This window comes from Crinia signifera, chromosome 4, assembly GCF_055691185.1.
Source record: "Crinia signifera chromosome 4, ASM5569118v1, whole genome shotgun sequence".
NCBI lineage: Eukaryota > Metazoa > Chordata > Amphibia > Anura > Myobatrachidae > Crinia > Crinia signifera.
In genome coordinates, this window is record NC_139220.1 from 329370809 (window position 1) to 329378975 (window position 8167).

Below are 8167 nucleotides of genomic sequence, written 5' to 3' on the forward strand. Positions count from 1 at the left end.
TCCCTGTGACTGGGCCGTCTGCCAATCAAAGCTCGTGGGCCAGTTCTTGATGGACTGCCGGCCTGCGAGCTCTGATTGGTAAACGGCCCAGTCACAGGGATGCACAGTGAGGGTTAGGAGAGACACGCGATGCACTCTCCTCCCCTCAGAGGGAGAAGGCAAGCGGCGGCAGGTAATGGAGGGAGTGCAGATTTATTGCGCCACCCGGTTGGCTTCCTTAAGCTGCCAAGTAGCCTGCAAGCGACGGGTTGGCGACCACTGCCATAAACTCAACTGAATAGGGAGCGGCGGTTCCTAGAGCGAGAAGGTTCTTCACTGTCACTGACAGGACTGTCGCTCCAGGTGCCGCCGCTCATTCTTCAGTTCTTCAGAGCATGCCCGCATAGCGGCGAAAACAGGGCGTGGCCTCACAGCAGCACTGTAAATACAGGCCACGCCCCTTTTCAGCTAGGCCACAGTCCCAAATTTGTGCACACTGTCCCTCTCGTACCTCCCAACTGTCCCACTTATGTATCGCAGGAACGTCCCGATATTTTGGGACATTCCCCCACCACAGGCAGTGTCCCAGTGTTTATGTGACATGAGCTGCAGCAATTGCTGGACCGGGGGCAGGGTGCCTGGGGATGTGACAACGCCCACTTTACACAAGGCCACACCCACTTTACCCATGGCCACGAGGGTGTGAGGTATTCCTTTATTATTAAGGGTATAGTGGGAGAAATAAATATATTAACCTGCGGACAATGGATTAATCTGTAAAACGAATGAAATAAATGCATATAACTAAGACCTAGCGATATATTATGTAATGTGCGTATATTAAATTGTATTTGTAGTACATAAGGAGTTAAATATTAACCTGCAAACTGTCATTACCGTCAGTAGTATGAGACTGAACTGTGGGCAAAAAGTATATAGCCAAATTGAATTTGCCCTTAGTTAAAATGGCCACCGGAGCATCGCCGTATACACACCTCTCTAGGAATAGAAAAGGGGTGGGGACTGACACAAACAGGGACGCCCCAGGCCTGACCCGGAAGTGGAGGACCGGCAAATAGCGCACACACTGACCCGGAAGTAGGGGGTGTAAGCACGAGACAGAAGCAGCACTGACTCCTCCTGTACTTACACACTGGTACCAGCAGCTGGGAGACCCGGATTACTGTGGTCCTGAGGGGTCTGTAATACCCAGCAAGGTATGTGATCAGTCTGACCATGCCGAGTATTGTGTTATATATGTCTGTTCTACTAACAGCACTAACCACACTGACTGCCCTCTATATGGGAACCAGTGTATGTGTGTGTATATATATGTATATGTAGCATTGCACTAACCACACTGACTGCTCTCTATAAGGGAACCAGTGTGTATATATAATATCATTCCTAACTTAATAGAAGAAAGTTTACAGAGACACACCGAAAAGATTTATAAAAAGCAATGGAAGCTGCAGGACTCGTTCAAGCCAAATGGATGCACAGTGTTTAAGTGGTGGATCCATTTGGTTTCACGCTGTAGGAGAAGTTTATCTCGATCACCCCCTCTGAGATTCATGGGCACTTGGTCTATCATTTTGTACCGTAACATAGCTAAGTTGTGTTTAAATTCCCTAAAGTGACGAGGCACCGGCTGCTCGATGGGACCGCTTTTCCCTTCAAGAGCTGCCCTGATGGTGGATCTATGTCCCGCCATTCTAGTTTTAAACTGGCAAGTGGTCTTGCCGACATAGACAAGACCACACGGACAGGTAATAGTGTAAATCACATGTGTCGACACACATGTCAACACATGTTTAATGCTGATCCTCTTACCCGTGTGTGGGTGAGGGAAGCTGTCTCCTGTTTCAAGGTAGCTGCATGTAGTGCACTTGGTACATTTATAACAGCCAGGTTTGCGGTGTAAGATGTTACCCGGTATTTTGACATTCACATTGGAAATATCGTTATGCACTAGTATATCTTTCAAATTGCGCTGACGTCTGTAGCTGGGGAGTAGCTGGTGACGGGCAAACGGCTTGAGATCAGGATCATTGGCCACAATGGGCCACAATTGTTTGGCAGCTTTAGTGATAGATTGTGCAGCAGGGTTGTACGATTGTACAAATGGAATTTTGTTGGTGAGTGTTGTTTTCTCTTTGGGTTTCAGTGTATCTTCTCTGGGTATCAAGAGTGCCTTAGCTTTAGCTTTATAAAGATCATGATGACTGTAGCCTCTGCACAAAAACTTTTTTATCATTTTATCAATTTCTGCTTCCGCATCTGCTGGATCTTCGCAAATGCGTCTAATTCTCAAAAACTGCGAAAATGGGAGACCTCTTTTTTGGGGATCTGGGTGTGCACTTGAACAATGGAGCAAAGTATTTCTGTCTGTGGGCTTGGTGAAGAGACTGGTACTGACCTTGTTACCACGTAATGAAATCTGTACATCCAAGTAATGTACACTATCCTTACTAATTTCGTAAGTAAATTTAATGGTTGAATTACGAGTGTTAATCTCCTCAATAAGTTCGACAAGCTCCTCTTGTGTCCCCAACCAGACAATAAGGAGGTCATCAATGTACCTCAGGAACAGTCTAATTTTGTCACACACAACAGGGTTATCAAAAAAGAAGGCTTTCTCAATGGCAAACATATAACAGTATGCAAACGCAGGGGCCACGCAAGATCCCATAGCGCAGCCCCTGCGCTGTAGGTACCAGCACTTATCGAAAAGGAAATAATTATATTCTAATGTCATAGACAATAACTTAATGAACAGTTCAATGTCAGGACCATCGTAAATGGGGCTGTTCTGTAGGAATTGTCTTGCCGCCTCTATCCCTTCCTGATGAGGGATATTCGTGTAGAGACTTGTTATGTCTAACGTACATAACAAGCAGTTAGAGGGCAAGTCTGTCAGTTCCTTGAGTCTGTTAATCAGCGTCGTCGTGTCTTTAAGGTAAGTGGGCTGTATTTGTATCGGGGGCTGAAAGTAGTGGTCTAAATATTTAGCCACTTTGTAAAAGACAGAGTCACGGGCTGCGATGATAGGGCGGCCCGGAGGGTTAATTGCGTCTTTGTGCAGCTTAGGAAGGGAATAAAGAACTGGTGCAATCGGATGCGTTTGAAAAAGAGCATCAGCTGTTGATTTACTCATTTTATTATCAATGACGGCTTGAGACAGAACTTGTTTCAGGAGATCATTATATTCTAATGTCGGGTTATAGGGAAGTTTGACATATACCTCCTTGTCTGCTAATTGTCTCATAAGCTCATTTCTATATTGCTCTAAGTCCTGGATCACAATTCCACCGCCCTTGTCAGCCTGGCGGATGGTAATTGAAGGATCCGATCCCAGACTTTTGAGACATTTCAATTCTGTTGCCGATAAATTGGGTACCTTCTTGTGGTCACGTCGACCCTCAGTGACAGCATGATGATCCAGTACTTTATTAAAGGTTTTCAATGAGAGATTATTGGTGACGGGGTCAAATGTAGAACGTGGGCGGAAAGGATTCTTTTCAGTCTCTCCTTCACCATCTGTCCTACTAGTGGTGTCACCTTTTTTGGAAAAAAATTCTTTCAGCCTTAGTTTACGGTTGAATTTGTAAGATTCGACCTTCCAAGTGAACTCATCAAATTTGGGTGTAGGGATAAACGACAATCCTTTACTCAGTACCGTCATCTCATCAGTCGACACAGCTCTTTTGGATAAGTTGAAAACTACTTGTTCCGATTGTCCCGGTTGTGGGTGACTTTCCTTTTTGAGGATGCGGACCCACTGGCCTCCTCGTCGCGTAGAATATCCCCGGACTCTACTCTTTGGGCCCGGGTCTTCACCCCTAAAGGGGGTCTTTGTCTGTTGGTGTCCTCTCTTTCGCTTTGTGAGGAGGCTCCTCCACTCGAGGTATCGGTATCACCCCACCTCCTACGTGAGCGGTATTGCCGTCTGCGGTCAGGACGCGGCCGTGTTGTGGGATTATTCTGGACCCAAGTGTACACCTTCTGCTCTTGATAATCTTTTTGTACAGTGTCAAGTTTATTTCTCTTGAATTTGATAAGGTCTCGTTTGTAAGTATCAACTTGTGTGGCAAGTTTCTCTAACCACTTGTTGTCCACGTCGCTTTGCAAGGTATTGCGATGTGAGTGTTCAAATGCAGTGATCTTTTCTCTGACGTCTGTCAGTTCTTTGGTGGCTTCTGAAATAACCAACAAGATCAAATCTAGGCTACACTTATTGAGGATAGCCACCCAGCGTCGACAGAACTCTGGGCTGTGCTTACCGATTGTCGGTGTGTTTCTAATTCTGAAACCATATATATATATATATATATAGCACTGCACTAACCACACTGACTGCTCTCTATAGGGGAACCAGTATATATATATATATATATATATATATATATATATATATATATATATATATATATATATATATATATATATATATATATATATATATATATATATATAGCACTGCACTAACCACACTGACTGCTCTCTATAGGGGAACCAGTATATATATATATAGCACTGCACTAACCACACTGACTGCTCTCTATAGGGGAACCAGTATATATATATATATATATATATATATATATATATATATATAGCACTGCACTAACCACACTGACTGCTCTCTATAGGGGAACCAGTGTATATATATATATATATATATATATATATATATATATATATATATATATATATAGCACTGCACTAACCACACTGACTGCTCTCTATAGGGGAACCAGTGTATATATATATATATATATATATATAGCACTGCACTAACCACACTGACTGCTCTCTATAGGGGAACCAGTATATATATATATATAGCACTGCACTAACCACACTGACTGCTCTCTATAGGGGAACCAGTGTATATATATATATAGCACTGCACTAACCACACTGACTGCTCTCTATAGGGGAACCAGTATATATATATAGCATTGCACTAACCACACTGACTGCTCTCTATAGGGGAACCAGTGTGTGTGTATATATATATATATATATATATATATATATATATATATATATATATATATATATATATATATATATATATATATAGCATTGCACTAACCACACTGACTGCTCTCTATAGGGGAACCAGTATATATATATATATATATATATATATATAGCATTGCACTAACCACACTGACTGCTCTCTATAGGGGAACCAGTATATATATATATATATATATATATATATATATATATCTAGAGAAAATATAGAACAGAGGGGCGCTCCATGGTGCATGTAAACGATATATTTATTATGGAGGAACAAACACTCCTTAAAAAGGATAAAAGCAATTGCTCGTACCAATAAAAGAACAGTGTGGGCTGGTTACCACATGATAAAACAAACAATACCACGGCAAATCTGCTCCAACCGCATCTCCACTGGCATCAGGTCGACAGGGACTCGCAGACGCTGGGTTGCGCCGACAGGACTCGGAAACCGGAGGCCGGGGACACAGGCAGAAGACAGCGCCGGGACACAGTCAGCACGGGTATCACTGACCAAGCCCTAACATGTTTCGTCAGAGACTTCGTCAGAGGGCGTGGTTCAGTGACTACCCGAGGATAATTTATCCCAACTATCCACCAATCAGAATCTCTGAAATGCCGGTGATGTCATGTACTAATGACAGGTGGGGTGAAAGCCTTACAGGTGATTTGAGTTTCACCACAGACACACTTTGTGCAAAAGAATATTAAAGCCACAGATCTAATGCGGATTTAAAGGTGCCTTGAATAGTTAAATATATTATTATCAAGGTGGAACACCATATATATATATATATATATATATATATATATATATATATATATATATATATATATATATATATATATATATATATATATATATATATATATATATATATATATATATATATATATATATATATACATACCAAAAATGTTTATGGCATTTCAAAGTTTCCAATGTTGGGAACAATAAAAAGAAATTTATGAATATACAATTTCATTAAATACACAATATATCAATTTTACATGTGCAAATATGCAAATAATTTTACAATCATGAAAAACAATATATTTTCTTTATACAAATATATCATTAAAAATTTCATAAAAATTTCATGAAAAATCACATAAAAATACATAAAAATATACAAATACATATAGAAAAAACTTATACATATAGAAAAAAACCCATGCATTACAAAACAGTAGAATATCGATGAAGCAGGATTTTTTAGAAAATTGCTGAAAAACATAAAAAGACATCACTGGTTAATATACGGGGTGATTTCATAACCTTCATTTAATCCCAAAGGAACCAATGTATTTAACTTCAGAATCCAGTGGGTTTCACGGCGCAATAATAATTTTTCTCTATCCCCTCCTCGTTTGGGGGGCAAAACCTGTTCAATTATTCTGAAAACCGCTCCACTGGGGTCACTATTATGGAAAGTTTTAAAGTGCCTTGGAACACTATGGTTTGTTAGACCATTTTTTATATTTCTCATGTGTTCCAAAGCCCTTATTTTAAAAACTCGTTTCGTTTTTCCAACATAGTGAAGGTCACATTTACAGGACAAAACATAAACTACAAATGTTGAATTGCAGTTTGTAAACTGTTGTGGTTTAATAGCTGATAATTTTGGATTAGTTAAGTCTGCTCCTCTCGCTATATTTTTACAGACTTTACAGCTATTACACTGATAACATCCTTTTAAATCCAAAAAAGTTGTAGTAGTGGGATTCTGACATGTATTACTTAGCTGGCTCTTGGCGATCATATTCTTTAAAGTCCTCGCTTTTTTGTACACTATCTTGGGTCGTGATGGTAATGACTCTCCAAGAATAGGATCCAGCTTAAGAATATGCCAGTTATTATCCAATATACGCTTAATCTCTTTCTCTTTATCATTAAATTGCGTGACAAAGGAACAATGGTCATCTATGTGACCAGTTTTATTATTCACACTTTTATATTGTAAGAGATTATTGCGTTCTAATCCACGTGCTCTATCTCTACATATTTCAAACAAGTTGATTGTAATAGTTATCTGGAATTCCAGAGTTGCCATTTGGACTCTTGGAAACAAAATATTCCTTTCTCACAGTTTATTCGACTTCGCAGAAATTGCTCTAATATTGTAACATATGATACCCAAGCAGATATATACACTGAGAGATTCAGTGAAAGGGGGTACCCTATTAACACCATTAATAGAGCTAGAGATAGAGCACGTGGATTAGAACGCAATAATCTCTTACAATATAAAAGTGTGAATAATAAAACTGGTCACATAGATGACCATTGTTCCTTTGTCACGCAATTTAATGATAAAGAGAAAGAGATTAAGCGTATATTGGATAATAACTGGCATATTCTTAAGCTGGATCCTATTCTTGGAGAGTCATTACCATCACGACCCAAGATAGTGTACAAAAAAGCGAGGACTTTAAAGAATATGATCGCCAAGAGCCAGCTAAGTAATACATGTCAGAATCCCACTACTACAACTTTTTTGGATTTAAAAGGATGTTATCAGTGTAATAGCTGTAAAGTCTGTAAAAATATAGCGAGAGGAGCAGACTTAACTAATCCAAAATTATCAGCTATTAAACCACAACAGTTTACAAACTGCAATTCAACATTTGTAGTTTATGTTTTGTCCTGTAAATGTGACCTTCACTATGTTGGAAAAACGAAACGAGTTTTTAAAATAAGGGCTTTGGAACACATGAGAAATATAAAAAATGGTCTAACAAACCATAGTGTTCCAAGGCACTTTAAAACTTTCCATAATAGTGACCCCAGTGGAGCGGTTTTCAGAATAATTGAACAGGTTTTGCCCCCCAAACGAGGAGGGGATAGAGAAAAATTATTATTGCGCCGTGAAACCCACTGGATTCTGAAGTTAAATACATTGGTTCCTTTGGGATTAAATGAAGGTTATGAAATCACCCCGTATATTAACCAGTGATGTCTTTTTATGTTTTTCAGCAATTTTCTAAAAAATCCTGCTTCATCGATATTCTACTGTTTTGTAATGCAGGGGTTTTTTCTATATGTATTTGTATATTTTTATGTATTTTTATGTGATTTTTCATGAAATTTTTATGAAATTTTTAATGATATATTTGTATAAAGAAAATATATTGTTTTTCATGATTGTAAAAT

The 8167-nt window shown here is 39.3% G+C and overlaps 1 long non-coding RNA gene across 1 annotated transcript in view; it reads left to right on the top strand.

The window, feature by feature from the left end:
• The first annotated feature begins 1103 nt into the window (after positions 1 to 1103).
• LOC146072874 (uncharacterized) overlaps positions 1104 to 8167 on the top strand; it is a 70476-nt gene continuing 63412 nt past the window's right edge. Inside the window, exon 1 of the long non-coding RNA XR_014473255.1 lies at positions 1104 to 1196. This is a non-coding gene — a long non-coding RNA (uncharacterized LOC146072874). The remainder of the gene's footprint in view (positions 1197 to 8167) is intronic.